Source organism: Hibiscus syriacus, unplaced genomic scaffold (genome assembly GCF_006381635.1).
Source record: "Hibiscus syriacus cultivar Baekdansim isolate YM2019G1 unplaced genomic scaffold, ASM638163v2 tig00116959_pilon, whole genome shotgun sequence".
Classification (NCBI taxonomy): domain Eukaryota; kingdom Viridiplantae; phylum Streptophyta; class Magnoliopsida; order Malvales; family Malvaceae; genus Hibiscus; species Hibiscus syriacus.
This window is the reverse complement of record NW_024063485.1, coordinates 1,810,441-1,826,234: the sequence shown is the minus strand read 5'-3', so window position 1 is coordinate 1,826,234 and position 15,794 is coordinate 1,810,441. Positions and strand designations below refer to the sequence as shown.

The following is a 15,794-nucleotide window of genomic DNA, read 5'->3' as shown; positions in this document are numbered from 1 at the left end:
AATATAAAGTTGAGTTGATTTTTTATATATTCAAATTATAATATTATGAATCAAGTTGATTTTATAGTTATTATATACTTAGGTTGAATCAAGTTGAATTGGATTTTATAGTTTATGTTTAAATTTAATTGTAAAAATTTATAATATTATGATATTATTTGATTATAATTTAAATGATTTTTTTATAACTATGTCCAATACATATATATATTCTTTCTATTCTTTTCATATCTGATATACATGCCATACAGAGTCAAGAGGCTCGACTCAAAACATGAAAATCAATCCACTAATTACTAAAGATTTAAATTATTCAAGTTGTATTTTACAACTCGATTTGAACTTAACTTTTTTATTCGTGTTGCGTTTATGAAATTATAACTCGAAGTCAATTCGATTCGAATTCTTGAGACAAGTCGAAAAATTGGTTTTTGAGTTTAGTTTTGCTCATCCCTAAGTGGATTGATTTCACATTCAAATCGAGTCTCCTAAATTGAATCAATTAGTACCATATAATTATAAATGTTTATAATTAAATTTAAATAAAATTGAATAACTTGATTCAACTTTAAAAATTTTAAATAAAATTAAAATTATAAAATAAAACTTATTAACTTGATTTTTTTAACTTAACTTGTAATTTTTTTCGAGTCGAGTTATTTGAGTTTCTATGCCAATTTTATTATAATTATTTATAGTATTATGATAAAGATTGATTTCAAATTTTCGACTTTCTCTAACTATATAATATATATATTCCATATTCTTTTTCACATTATAATGTTATTTAATATACCAAATACAATATAAAATTATAAAATTTATTCAAAATATATTTTTCTTTTATTTTGAGGGTAAATATTGATGAGTATAAAAGATCAAGGAATTAATGGGAAGAAAGAATTTGCAAACAATTGTAGTAAAAAAAAACTAAATTGAGTAAAAAGCAATATTAAGGGTCTAAATAAAAAAGAGAGTACATTTTGAAAGAAAAAAAAAATTATCATCTTCAATGGATATGTCGTTTATAGGTAATTCTTTTATGAGGTTTTCTTCTTTTTGTTTCAGGATTATCGCCAGAGAAGTGGGCAGATTCCAGCATTTGGAGAGTGGGACTATGACAATGAGTTGCCTATAACTCAGTACTTCGAATGTGCTAGACAAGCTGGTTTGATTCGGTTCAGCTCTTCGTCTGGTGAATCCAATCCTTATGTTTCTCCCCACGACTTGTATCAAGTCGATTCAAGGAGACGTTCTTCTGAACTCCCTCCTCTACAAAGGTCAGTTTGCTCTTCTTCAACCCTTTTTATGGAAAAAATTTCAGCGATTTCATATTTTTAGTACAGTGTGGGGACAGAGACAAGTAAAGCACTAATCTGTCTTCAAACTCTTTCTGGGAACTTCTCCATTGAAACTTTTCCAGGAATCTATCTAGGAATCCTGCATTTTTATATCCCATAGCTTATATGTGAAGTTGGGGTGATTCTGCTGACGGTTCGCTAACAGACGACGAGACAAAATACAATATTCAATGTTTATAGGTTAATGATGAAAATATAATGTGACAATTAGGAACAAAATATATTAAACGTTATGATAATAATAACGGTTACAATTAAGAATAAAAAAATGGACCAACGAAATAAAAACAGTGACAAATTAAGTTTAGAGAGAGAAATGTCATTCACCTTCCTTAACCAGCTTTTTCATCAACCCATTTTCCACAATCTCTTCTTCTTCCATGTTGCTGCCTTTCCGGAGTTTGGAGCCACCTTCAATGGAGTTTCTTTTTCCTCACGATTAATTGATGAGAAAACTCAAGAAAATAATAAAAAAAAAAGATTTGACTCAGGCGACGTGGATTCACCGTTCAACCATCGAATTGGATGATGCAAGTTATGATGAGGACAACCACGATAAACTTATGAAGACGAAGAAGAAAGAAAGAAAAAACATATTCTTGGGTGTAACCGAATTTGTCATCTCTATGTATATCATTTCCCATTCTAAACTTAATTTGTTACCGTCCTTATTTTGTTGATCCAATTTTAAAAATTCGAGTAACATTTTTGAGTGTTAACATTTTTGTTATCAAGACTTATAATATTTTCGACTTTCAACTTAATTTCTTATCATCGATATTTAACTTCACCCATTTTACATATAACGATAACATTTCCATATGCAACCATGGTTGTTATCATAACGTTTAACATTTTTTGCTTTTATCATTAACCTGTTATTTACTATCGCAGGTTTTATTTTATAATAATTTTGAAGGATAAACGTATTTGTAAAATTTTAAAAGATAAAAAATATTTTAATAAAAAAAATATCTGATATATTAAAAATCTAAAAATTTAGCCACTCCACCGCTCTCGATCCATTCGTGATGTATCATATGTTGATAATATTGGATGGTGGACGGTGGCATACAGCAGGTAAGCGAAAGGGAGAAGAAGGTGGGAGGAGAGTCTGTGACGTGACCGAACCAACGAAATATCACTGTACACGAGAAATAGCAAGCAGCTTAAATACGACGACGTTCCTGTCAGTCCAAAGAGAGTAAGTCCATATTTTTTAGGGTAAACTACAGATTTATTCCTTCAATTATTCATATAGTTTCATTTTAGTCACCTAAATATTTTTTTTCTAATATCATATTTAAAGTTACATATTGATTTTGTTTTAATTATACACTACTAAAAGAAACAAAATTACTGGCGTGCTAATTTTTTTTCCAATAATGATGTGACATTACTCTATGGTGATATGTTAACATCATTGTTAATTTCTTAACGACAGATGATCAAAACATAACTAAAATTTAACTTCATGTAAGATTTTGATAATTGAGTAACTAAAAGGAACTCAAATGAATGGTTGTGTGATTAAATACAAAGTTCACTATTATTTTTATAAAGGCTGATATATTAATGAATTGAGTTAATGTTGATTTTTTATTTATAATTTCTTACATGTTTAGGTTTTTCTTACATGGTTGTTTTGTAATGTAATGCAGAAGAAGATGCGACGACTCTTTTCTTGCTTGGTGCCCAGCGTGTGCAACATGAAGCTCTTAAGCGCGGAAGGAATTTGATCTTTATATAGAGAGGAAAAAGATGTGTAGTTTTGTCTAATTATATTTTTTTCCACATTAGTTTCACCAAAAAAATGTTTGACTAAACAGACCTTGTTATGAGAAATAGTTAACTACCAAATGGTTATTCTTTTTGTCCCTTTATCTTTTATAAAAATTAGCTGACCTTATTCTATAGTTGAGTTTTAGTTTGCCCCAACTCCAGGTTAAGAGCAGCTTCCGTGAGAGACCTCCGAATTATAAATTGCCCTCCGTGAAACTCGATCTCACGACCACAAGGTTAAGAGTATAATAAAATTTAAACCATATTCAAAATATAAGTTCAAAACAATATAGGGTAAACATATTTAATACCCAAATTATCAATTTTTGTTTTGTTTTGATCATTCAACTACTTTTTTTTTCAAACTCATACTTAAAGTTGTATTTTGGTTACCTATTGTTAAAAATTATTGAAGTGACATTTAAAAAAAATCAAGACATGACATTAGTGACACGCTAACATCATCCTTAGTTTATTAACAGTATGTGATTAAAATGAAACTAAACGTAATATTTTATATGATTTTGAAACAACTAAATAGTTGAATGACCAAAATAGAACAAAACTGATAGTTGAGTTACTAAACTTGTAGTTTACCCAAATATAAGACATGGGCTGTGTAATTAATTAGAAAAAAACTCAAATAATAGAGGGTTATTCACTTACGCAAGAACAGACAAACTTATCTCAGTGGTTAAAGGAATTGTTGTTGTTCCTAGAGGTTATGTGTTCAATCACCAATATTTATAGTAGGATAAATGAGCGTTTATTTTCAAATAGTTAAAAGTATTTAAAACATATATTATTTTATAATCAAATTAGCTTAATAAAAAATATTGACTTAAAAAAAATGAGACCTTCTCGTGTTGAACGTAGTTCTGCCACCGCTTGCACTTTTATAATTATAAATTACTCATTAGCTATAGACTTTAAATGTTTGAATCGAAATTAAATAATATTTAACATTGACGTGAAAGTTAAAAATAACATTTTTTTATTTGTTCTTTTTATTTTCTTATCTCATCTGCTTTATCAAATTTAGCTTCTTTTTTTTTGGTTTACATATAATCGTTTTCGTTTAACGTATCGTATGGGTATTTGAAACACACACGAATTTATTTTATTATTGTTTATTATTTCACCGGGATTAGATTTTTTGTTACCCCTCTCTCTCTCTTTTTTGAATTAATTACCTAATATCCGATTTATTGACAAATTATTTTAGATCAGCTACTGCAGAGGCAAGGGCGACTATCACAATCCAATTTGCTCTATTCGCAAACGTCATTGTTTGAACTCATGACCTTGTGTAAGGAATCTAGTGCCTCATCCTACAAGACCAACTGGTTGTTTAAAATCTATTACTTTTAAGATTTTGTGATTTTTATTCGATTTGAGAAATTTAAAGTGTTTGTTTAAATTTTTGTATGAGAAGCAGGGATGAACCTAGATAGGAGCGGTTACCCTCTAAAAATATCAAATTAATATATTTTTAGATTTTCTATGTATTTTCTATTGAAAATCTTTTTGTCCCCTAAAATTTTATTCACCCCTGAAATTTTATAAGTTCGAGTTTCCCATCTAACATAAAATATTACGTTTGTCCCTTAGGATGAATCATTCTTTAAAATTACATAATCAGGGTTACTCCTGGCTAGGACATGAGAGGCGCCCTCTTAAGACCCACAAATTAAAAAAATAGCATAATATTTTTCTTTAATTTTTTATAAACTTTTTTAAAAAATGTAAAATAAAATTATGGGGTCCATTAATTTATTAAAGTGTAATTTGTTATAATTTAATTAATATTAATTAATAGATTGTTAATTTCTCATACAACTCTAATTTAATATTTCTTTTCCAAAATTAAAAAAAATCCAATTAAATTTTTTAGTTCGAGTCTTTTCAAATTTCTACCCTCAATTCATCAAATCATTTTACCAATTTTCCATATCAATTGAAAATTATTAACATTATTTTTCTCTTCAAAATTCAATGGGGAAAACATTAAATATAATTAGCATGTTTCTTTTATCTTCCATATTTCACAATTCCTTTGAAAATTTTACTCACACGTTTTAATTTCTCATATTTCTCACAAATATGAATTCACAATTTTTATAATCAATTGTGTTGCTTGAATCATATTGAAGTTAAAATTTTAAGTAGATCATGTTTTCAAATTATTTCTTTTGATTCTTTATATATTTCCAAATTCTAGAATAGTTCTTTTATTTCCAAATGCTTTATTATGTTTTGAGAAAAATATGTTGGAAAATATTTATGTTGACACTATTATCAATGATATTATATCAAGAAATGCTCAAAGACAATTTTTTATAAGTATTTATATGCTTAAATATTTTTTGATATTTTTGATATTGTAATGAATTACTATTTGTTTAATATTTTTTTGGTACTATAGCATTTAGGTTAGGAGTAGATCCCTAGTCCAGAGTCAAGGCATACCTAAGATCCAATTGAGATTTACAGATTGTCCACCAAAAGTGACGGTGGTAGGATTCAAACTTAACCTTAAAAGCTCATTTTCTGAATCCTAACCACTTGTGCCAACACTAGTTGGCTACTATTTGTTTAATTTAATAAAAAATAATAGAAATTTTATATTACATTTCTTAAATTTCTTTTTAAATTAGAAGTCCATTTTTTATTTTCATCCCAAACTAAAAACTAATTAAGACCGGCCCTATTCATAATATTAAAACGTTGATTTTTTAGATGAGTTTTCATCGATTTTAAATAAACTTCATAAAAGATGAAATTGAAAAAAACAATGAAGAGATAAATACAAACATTTTGATATATATATTTTTGAATGACTGAGTAAAATCTATTATAGACTATTCAGCTAGGCAAAGTTGTTACAGTGGCGTTGAGTTGTTCCTGCAGTAGGTCGTGATTGGCATTGGTGGTTCTGTAAATATGTGGAATACGAAGGGAAAGGGATGGTCCCGTGCCAGTTTCGCCTGCTACAGTATTTCCTTCTCGGGGTATATGATTAAAGCGTAGCTCCCACTCCCGGTTCATCAGTTCTGGCATATGCGGCTCCATGGAAGAGATGCGAGTGGTGCTGGTTCCTTTGTTTAGCATTGTCCATACATCTTTGTTATCTGTTTCGACAATTAATCGACGTAATCCCATAAATTCCCCAAAGTTGTGCATCCACCATTGAGCAAATTCCCACAACTTCGGGAAATCCTTTTATCCGTATGCCTTGTTCATTCCGGATTACTCCACAAGCTGTCGGTCCTTTCCTATTAGTTTGTTGTGCAGCCTTTCCCACTGCCACTCCCCTTCATGGATTGAACGGTTTGTGAGTTTGGTGCTGCATGGCACACATTCCATCCATCCGATTATGGTTTAGTGGTTCAAGATCCCCTAGTCAAGGATCCTTCCAGAAGTCCACCTTTGATCCATCTCCGATATTCCATACCATCCCTTCCCTGACTTCGCCCCATACTGTGCAAGTTTCTTTTCACGATCGGCACAATTTCGTCGCATTATTGTTTCCGGGACTGTTTCTGTCATCTTGTACATTGATCTTAATACTAACCCCAAAGGTGTTTCCAGCCAGTATAAAATGATATAGTTGCCCACCCCAATAGCCAATCATGGACCTTTTTAATCAAATAACCGTACTGTTAAGTATCTTTGTTAGAAGTTTGTTATAGGCAATTTTCGTTGTAGTTAGTTTCTTCTGCTTGTATATATATTTGGGTGTACCTTGTACTCGATTATTGAGAAGTGAAGATTCTTTATACAATTTTTTTATTTTTTTAACATGGTATCAGCTGATAAGTTCTTTAGGTTTGCTCATTCGTTAGTGGTCTTTCCTTTCTTGTTATTTGGCCCATCTTCATTTTCTTTCTGTTAGGGTTCTTGGTGCCCTAATTTTCTCTTTTGTTGTTCCGTTGTTTTCCTTTGTTCTCTCCACCATGCCTTCCACGATTGAGGGGATTTTACTCAATCCCAATAGTCTTTTGGTTTTACATCTTTTCAGATACTCCTGGATCGCTGCTCGTCTCACATCAATTGGTTCGATCTGAGAATTATAATGTGTGGAGCCATTCGATGCAAATCGCTCTTTTGGCTAAAAACAAGTCCGATTTTGTGGATGGATGTTGACAACGGGAAGATTAGGAGTTGGAGCTACGCACTCAGTGGAATTGTTGCAACGCCATTGTTCTCTCCTGGATCCTTAATACCTTGAGCAAGGAGTTGTCGACTGAAATTGTTTTTGCGTCAAGCGCTGCGCTCGTTTGGGAAGGCTTGAGGGAACACTTCAACAAGATCGATGTGACAAAGATTTTTTATCTTCATCGTGAGACAACTACTTTAACTCAAGGTGATTCATCGATCTCTAGTTATTTTAATGGTTTGAAACTGTTATGGGATGAACATAGAACCTTAGTTCCTTTCGCTTCCTATCAATGTGAGGAAGCTCATCTGAATCTGAGGCATGTTTGCAGTTGTTTCAGTTCTTATGGGGCTCAACGAATCCTATTATGCTATACGAATCCTATCAGAATCAACCCTATTCAATGGTCATTCAGGAAGAATCGCATCGATTTTTCACTGGGATGAATGTCTTGTTTCTAATTCAAGAACTATGTTTACTAATGATGTTTCTCGCCAACTTTCATGGGAAATTGTGATCATTTTCATGTTCGTGGCCACAATAAAGAGTCCTGCTATCGACTCACTGGGTTTCCCCTCGATTTCAAGTTCAACAGGAAGAAAGTTTCTCAGGTTGCCTTATCTCTTGATCATGCTAATGCTGATGTTTCCTCGATCTCCTATGAGTCACGACTCTTTTTCGACTGCACATGTCTTCACCAAGGATCAGTATAATCAGCTTTTGGCATTGTTGAACAAAGGGCCCTGTGTTTTAAAAAGCGCGGTGCTAGGCGAGGCGAGGCGTTTAGAAGAAAGCCTCCGACCACAAGGCGGCGGCGAGTACATGAGGCGGCGATTCAATTGCAGAGGCGGCGAGAGACGACGAGGCGATGCTTTTGGCGATTCACGTACAATGACCCATTTCTTTCCTTCTTTCATTTTAGCAGCGCTTTGTTGTTGCTGTTCTTCTCGTCCTTTAGCTTGGGTTTTCGACCTCTCTTCTTTGGTTGTTGCTGTTGTTGAGATTGGAGAGACTCTATTTTTTAGATTCGTAGTGTTGCTGATACTTTAAAAACAAAGAAGGGGAACCCACGCACAAGGAACTGTTGGTTTCACTTTCAAGAGACCAGAGACCGAACCCCTAGTGCTTCCTACCGGGATTATGATGGGAGAGAGCGAGAATACTAAAAGCAAAAGTAAAAAAAAAGTGGTAATGATTTATCTGGGTAACTCTGTTTCAAAGATGGTGATTCACACCAACCTGTTCGTATTTTATTCGAGTCTATTTAATTAATTTTTAATGATTTTCTTATATAATCTGTGTGTGATGTTAAGGGTTAATAATTATAAAAAATATTAATTGTCATGTGTTTTAATTTGCGATTGTAATTATTATTTTTTTATATTTTAAACGGTTGTGATTAAATTTTTTTATTAATTTAATTTTTATTTTTAATAAATTAACAGTTTTTATCTTGTTAAAAAAATTAAATGATGGCTTACGAGGTTATTTCTTATAGTATAAAAACTATATAATATAATTTACACTAAAATAATATTTATGAGTCTTATTTTTATTTGGAAATGAGATTAATTTATTTATATTATTTTAATAAATTAACAGTTTTTATCTTGTTAAAAAAATTAAATGATGGCTTACGAGGTTATTTCTTATAGTATAAAAACTATATAATATAATTTACACTAAAATAATATTTATGAGTCTTATTTTTATTTGGAAATTGAGATTAATTTATGATATTACGGATTAAACAATCATTGATGTTGTGTAAAATTAAATCTTGATTTATTTTACACAACAGTATATTATATATAATATCATACCTCACAAAATTAAATCTTGATTTATTTTATATTTTAATAGCGGATTGGTGGTTTGTATATGGAGCCTCAGCGCCGGAGTTACAGAAATTTGCAATCCGAGTCTTAGCCTAACTTGTAATGTTACGGGTTGCGAGAGGAAAGGGTGTTGCCCAAACCTCCACTCGTAGAAGGCCCTACTGGACTAAATTTGATTGATGAAGACGATGAAGAGATAGAACAAGATATTGGACTTTCCGAAGATGATGGGGAGGAGGAGGTGCTTGGGATTGATGTTGATGACGATGATGATGAAGATAAGTTTTAGGCATTTTGATTATTGATGATGTTTTTATTTGTCTTTTTGAGATACAATATGACATATGCTTCTTGGTGTTTTTGCTTATTAAGTTAATTATTAAGTTGTTTTGTGTTTGAGGTATGTTATAAAATATTTAAATGTTTTGTAAAATTAAGCGCCTCGCGTACGTGAATCCCTCGCCTCAAAGCGCTTCAAAAATTGAGGCTTTCGGGTAGCTAATCGCCTTGGAGCGCCTCACGCCTTTTAAAACACAGAAAGGGCCTTCTCATGAACCTGCAGTTAATATGGTATGTATTGTTTCTCGAGATTCTTTGAGTGCTAAAATGGTGGATTGGGTCTTGGATACCGGTGCTAAAAATCACATATTGTCTGATTTTTCTGCCCTGAATAACCCTGTGCTTGTCCCTCTATTTCCCGCTTTGTTCATCTACCAAATGATAATATTTCTCCAATTACGCACACTGGTTCAGTTTCCTTTGATCATGTTTGTAACCTCAATAACATTTTGTTTGTTCGAATTTTCAATCATAATTTTATTTCAATCTCGAAGTTTACTCGTGATCTTGGATGTGTTGTCATTTTCTTTCTCGATTTTTATGTTTGCAGGACCTCTCTACTGGAAGGATGAGGCAGATTGGTAGACAGTGTGGTGGTATTTACGTGTTCAAGTCTTCGTCTAAGGGTCTTGCTTCGGGTTTGCCTTCTTCCCATTTTCCATTTGAAAATAATAACTTCTCTTCACGTATGACCTATGTTGTTAATAAAACAAATATATGGCATGCTCGTTTAGGGCATGCCCTTTTGCCTCAATTGCATCATTTGCCTTATCTTCAAAATACTAAGCTTGATTTTGATTGTCTTAAAAAATTGTTTGATTTCCTATGGCTAGATAGTGTAGAAGTCATTTTCCTGTCAGTACCTCAAGGTCTCAAAAGCCTTTTTCTCTCTTCATGTTGATCATTGGGAACCTTATAGAATTTCACCCATAGTGGCCACATATATTTTCTTACCATAGTGGATAATTGTACTAGAGTCTCGTGGGTTTACTTGCTGAAATTAAAGACTGATGTCATTGTTACTTTTTAATTTTTTGCTCTCCTTAAAACTCAGTTTTTGGCAAGTGTTAGTATCATTCGTAGTGATAATGGACATAGTTTTTTAACTCTAAGTATAGTCCATTGTTTTTTTCTCTTGGGATTTTTCACCAAAGATCATGTGTTTACACATCACAACAAAATGGTATGGTGTGGTTGAACGTAAGCAAGACATCTTTCGGAAGTTGCTAGGGCTTTTGGTTCCATTTAAAGTTCCTGTTAAATTTTAGGGTGAATGCGTTTTAACTGCTTTCTACATTATTAATCATTTATGTCTTCAATTCTTAATTGAAAATCACCTCTTTAAGCTTTATTTAGCAAAAAACCTTCTTATTCACATTTACGGGTATTTAGTTGTCTTTGTTTTGCTACTGTTCTTAATAACAAAATAAATTGGCTTCTAGGGTCATTCTTGCTGTGTTCATGGGGTATTCTAATACTAAAAAAGGGCATGTTTTGTTTAACTTGGATACTAAGCAGTTTTTGTTAATCAAGATGTATCTTCAGGGAAATGTTTTCCTTTCACGAGTTCTCTCAGTCTGCTCCGCTTCTTTTCCCTTCTCAGCCTTATGTTTCTGATTCAGATTATTTGGTTATTCCTCATGCTACCACATAATCATCTTATTCTTCTGTTATGGATGATCAATTATCTTTGTCATCCCATTCTCCTTCTCTTATTTTACAATCTCCCTCGTTTCAGTCTTCTCCTGTTTCAACAAGTATTCCCACTGCGCTAGATGTTCCTTCTGAATTACCTGTTGAGACATTTTTCCCTAGGTATTATTCTATTACCCTTGAGTTACATGTTTCTCGTAAGTCTTCTAGGGTTTCCAAACCACTCTCTTGGCTACAGGATTTCATATGTTCTTACCAATCTATCTACCTTCTAGTTCAGTCTTTTGTTTCGTTTTCTTATTCGCATGTACCTGTTAAAACACAAGCTTTTATTTTTTTCCTTGAATTGTTGAGCCTAAATCTTTTTCTAAAGCTATGCTTAACCATTTATGGAAAATTCTGTGCACGAGGAAATTCAGGATCTAGAATCTAACAATACTTGGGTTGTAGTTCCTTTACCTCAAGGGAAGGTTCCAATTGGTTGCAAATGGGTCTATAAAGTCAAGCGTAAGGCTTCTGGTGAGGTGGAGAGGTAAAAAGCTCGTTTGGTGGCTAAGATTTATGTAGAATTCAGAGTAATTCTCTGTAATTTCTTATTCTTTTCAATAGACAGATTACATATTTATATACAAAATATCTCTAAAGTAGGAAACTCTAAGAAAGGAAATAAAATTCTAGGATATGATCCCTTAAAATAAGGGATTGTAGAAATCTATTTACAAAATCATATCTCTATAGGAATATCATATCTCTATAGGAATGGTAACAAATCATCTCTATAATTCCTACACTCCCCCTCAAGCTGGAGATATACATTGTATATCCCAGCTTGAATAGGAATTTATTGAAAACAGGCTTTGGCAAAGCCTTAGTAAGAATGTCTGCAACTTGTTCTTCTGAAGGAATGTATGAAGTATAGCTGTCTTTTTATTAACTTGATCAGCAATAAAGTGCCTATCAATCCCAACATGCTTTTTCCGATCATGTTGAACTGGGTTCTTGGCAATTTGAATAGCAGATTGATTATCACCAAAACTTTAAAGTGATTCTCTTGATTAGTGACAAGTTCTTTCAGTAGTTAAGTAGCCAAATTCTTTCGCATATTCCCAATGCTAGTGCTTTAATTCAGCTTCAACGCTACTTCTTGAAACGACAGATTGTTTCTTACTTCTCTAAGTTGTAAGGTTTCCCCAAACAAAGGTGCAATAGCCACTAGTATCTCCTTTCAGTAAGGTCTCCGGTCCAACTAGAATCTGTAAAGATCTAACAGTTCTGTCTTCTGTCTTCTTAAACATTAAACCATGTCCTGGTTTTCTTCAAGTACTTGAGAATTCATTTGATGCTGCCATATGCTCTTCAGTAGGATTAGTCATGTGTCAATTAGTACAAGGGGGCTAAGTTTAAAAACTATAACATGTAATTGTCTTATATTAAGAAAGACACGAGGGCAGATTAGAATAATAATTATAGAATTGTGGCTAGTTATTCCTCAAGACTTCTTAGCATTCATACCTATCACGGCAGGGCTCAAGAACAATGACAAAAAGGTAATATTTTGATATTTGTAAGGAGAAAACAACTAGGCTTCAATACTAAAATGAGCCAAGAGTAGTTGATTCGATGGAAAGGTGCTAAAATAGAACAAAAGGGGAGATGAATGAGATAAACAAGTGTTAAGAGATGAGGCTAGGACAGAAACAATATTTTATATTAGGGGGAATGAACTTACATAATTTTAATGAATGAAAAAATATTTTCGATAAAATTACAAAGAATATATCTAAAAATATATGAAATAATTTTTCAGAGGAAGCGACCATTCAAAGAATATATTTTTTCTTTGTCCACAATATGGTAAAGTTTCAAGGATTTTAGATTATCCACAAATATTTTTCTTTGTCCTTTTTTGGGAGACTCGTATTTATCATTCAAAGAAGATATTATTTTCTTTTGGAGGGTTATAAGCTTTACGTTGAGTTGTTATCATGCAAAGAATAGGATTTCATGCTTTGAATATTATTATGTCATGTATGATTGAGCAAAGTACCTGGGATTTCAAGCTTTCGTGTTCTCAAGCTCCTTTACTTTCCATGTACTATGTAACTTGTTCGGCTGAAATTCGAATGCTCACATGTCAATATGTCGGTGATTACACATAAAAATCATCCCTTGATTAAGTAGCCATTGAGTTCCTTTAAAGTTGGATTATGTCAGCTTGTAGATAAGCATATGATAAATAGCTGTATCGACGAGAACAATTAGTTTATTTTGTTGGTCGTTGACGATTCATCTCACCTAGTTTGGAGGAGAGTTACGACATATATTTCTTTGTGACAAAGAGTGGTCATAAGGAAGAGGAAGATTGGTCATAAGGAAGAGGAGGAAGATTGGTGTAGATTACTGAAAGTTCAACCCTTCTATCAGTTTTGACTGTTGCACGTTGATGGCGCTGAGATACCATGAGTTGGCAGATCAGCGCAAAGGCGGGAATTGATTGTGACATTCCTCATTGAGGTCGTTTTGAGTATGTTTCAGTCTTTTGGCCATAACTTTGGCTACAGGTGTCAGAATCGCGCATAAGACCCCAATCCGTAAAGTCTTTTCGACGCGCACGCTCTCCACATGGAGCCATGTGGCCTTTTTTCAACCTCAATTCTGCCGTTTTCCCCTCCGAATCACTAGATTTAGTTATTTTTTATATTATGGTAATATTTCGATTGTTAATTAGGAAGGCAATTTAAATCCGATTTAGGCCGGATTTTTGGAGATTGCTTATTTATTTTGAATTTCAATTAGAGTGATTTTCGGGATTTTGCTATTTTTGGCAAAATTCGAATAAAGACGATTTTTTTTGCTATAACAGTCCCGGCTTGTGGCTGCTTTTTGGATTGTTTGATTTTAGAATATTTATTAAACCCTAGAGACTTTTTTCTCTGTTTTTGGGCGAATTTTCTCTTGTGAATCGTCTGTCGGAACTAGCCTACAGGATAATCACTATTCTGTCTGGCGTCAATGTGATAGTCAAATCTTAGATTTCACGTCTGTTATGCACTATAGTTGACTCGAAAATATGTGTTCGAAAGGTACAAGCTCCTTAGAGGTTTCGATAGACGGTAAATCTGTTTAAAAATTTTGACTGACTAAAAATTTACAATTTCCAAAAAAATTATTTTAGGAAGGTATAATAAATGGGAAACCTTAACTCAGGCCATACAAGAAACCAAAGGTGCCATACCTCATGTGGTCAAAAGCATCTTCATTACTTAGTTGTGGGGGCCTTGACATTTGCTTTTACCTGTGGAGAGAAAAGGTTTGAGGCAAACTAATATATATATCTATATATATATATATATATTATAACCAAATGTGGAAAATAAGATGAGCAAACATGGGTATCTCTTTCTTTGCAAAGTTAATCCTCATCCTATCACAAGGATAAGGATAATTTCAACTCTGAGCGTGCAATCAGTCATAAAACCAAGTTGTCAGGGATAATTGACTGAGTTGGGTTAATCATACAAACATACAATTTAGACCAGTCAAAGTTATGGATGGCATGTAGAATACGCATCAGTTAACTAAGTTCCATGTGCGAAAAAAGTCATGAAAAACACCCCTGTAGTTTTCCACGTGTAGTTCACCTAATCCATAGGCTTAGTTATTATCACATGTCAAATGGAAATGCACCAGCTTAGCCCATCTGCGCCACCCAGCCGAATAATGAGTTAGGCCTAGCTTTGGAACTAAAATCTAAAGTCAAGAAATCACACACCAATTTCTACTCTTTTTCTCTCTCAGCCACAAGTATCTCATTTCACCGACAGAGATGCTTTGAGTTTTTCAGTGGATTAAATATTAGAAAAATATTCAGCTTTTCATTCTCATTGCACCGTGGAACCATTAGATAATATGGAATCACAGTTTCATGAGTTTCAGCCAGGTTTTGTTGAAACAGAACATACTATTTTACTGGGTTATACGCCCAATGGGCATAAGGTAAGTCTTGATGGACCATAGGCACCTCTCAAGTGCACTCCTATGGTTCGGTTAGGGTAACCCAATGTGCTCTAAGGCTTCTACGCACAGTGAGCCTCTGATAAGTGCTTATAGATGTAGTTCGGAGAAGTGTATATCGGTATACGGTTGTATGTGATTTTAATAAAAACCTTATAAAATATGATACTGAATAATTTTTAAGTTATTCGTATGTTTTATTTTGCATTTATTGGAACACACTAAACTCTCTAACTCATTCTCTCCAACTTTTCCCTTTTAGACAGGTATCTTGAACTTTGCACTTGGAGGATCGACACATCACTCACTGTACTTTTGTTGTAATATTTCCATCTTCGAGACTACCTTGTGCATCATTGGCAAAAAATATCATTGAACTTAAGAAGAATTCATCAGGGAAGATCATAGATCATGTAATCAGCAAAAAGGTTTGGTGAGGAAACAAAATCATTAAATTGTCCATCACAGTGTGGGGGAGATGTACCACCCCAACCCCTGATAGTATGAATCTGGCTATTGATGTCAATACACAGAAAAAACCATCACACAACTCTTTAAGAGTTACGAAAATACTTTGCCAAGCAAAAGATAGATGCTCACCAAGTACGACATCAAAACATTACTCGAATGGAAGTATTTGGAAGTAAG

At 33.0% G+C, this 15,794-nt stretch overlaps 1 long non-coding RNA gene across 1 annotated transcript in view; it reads left to right on the top strand.

Moving 5' to 3' along the window:
* The first annotated feature begins 1,042 nt into the window (after positions 1 to 1,042).
* LOC120189693 overlaps positions 1,043 to 15,794 on the top strand; it is a 28,578-nt gene continuing 13,826 nt past the window's right edge. The window contains exons 1-2 of the long non-coding RNA XR_005522547.1: positions 1,043 to 1,280; positions 14,243 to 14,245. This is a non-coding gene — a long non-coding RNA (uncharacterized LOC120189693). The remainder of the gene's footprint in view (positions 1,281 to 14,242; positions 14,246 to 15,794) is intronic.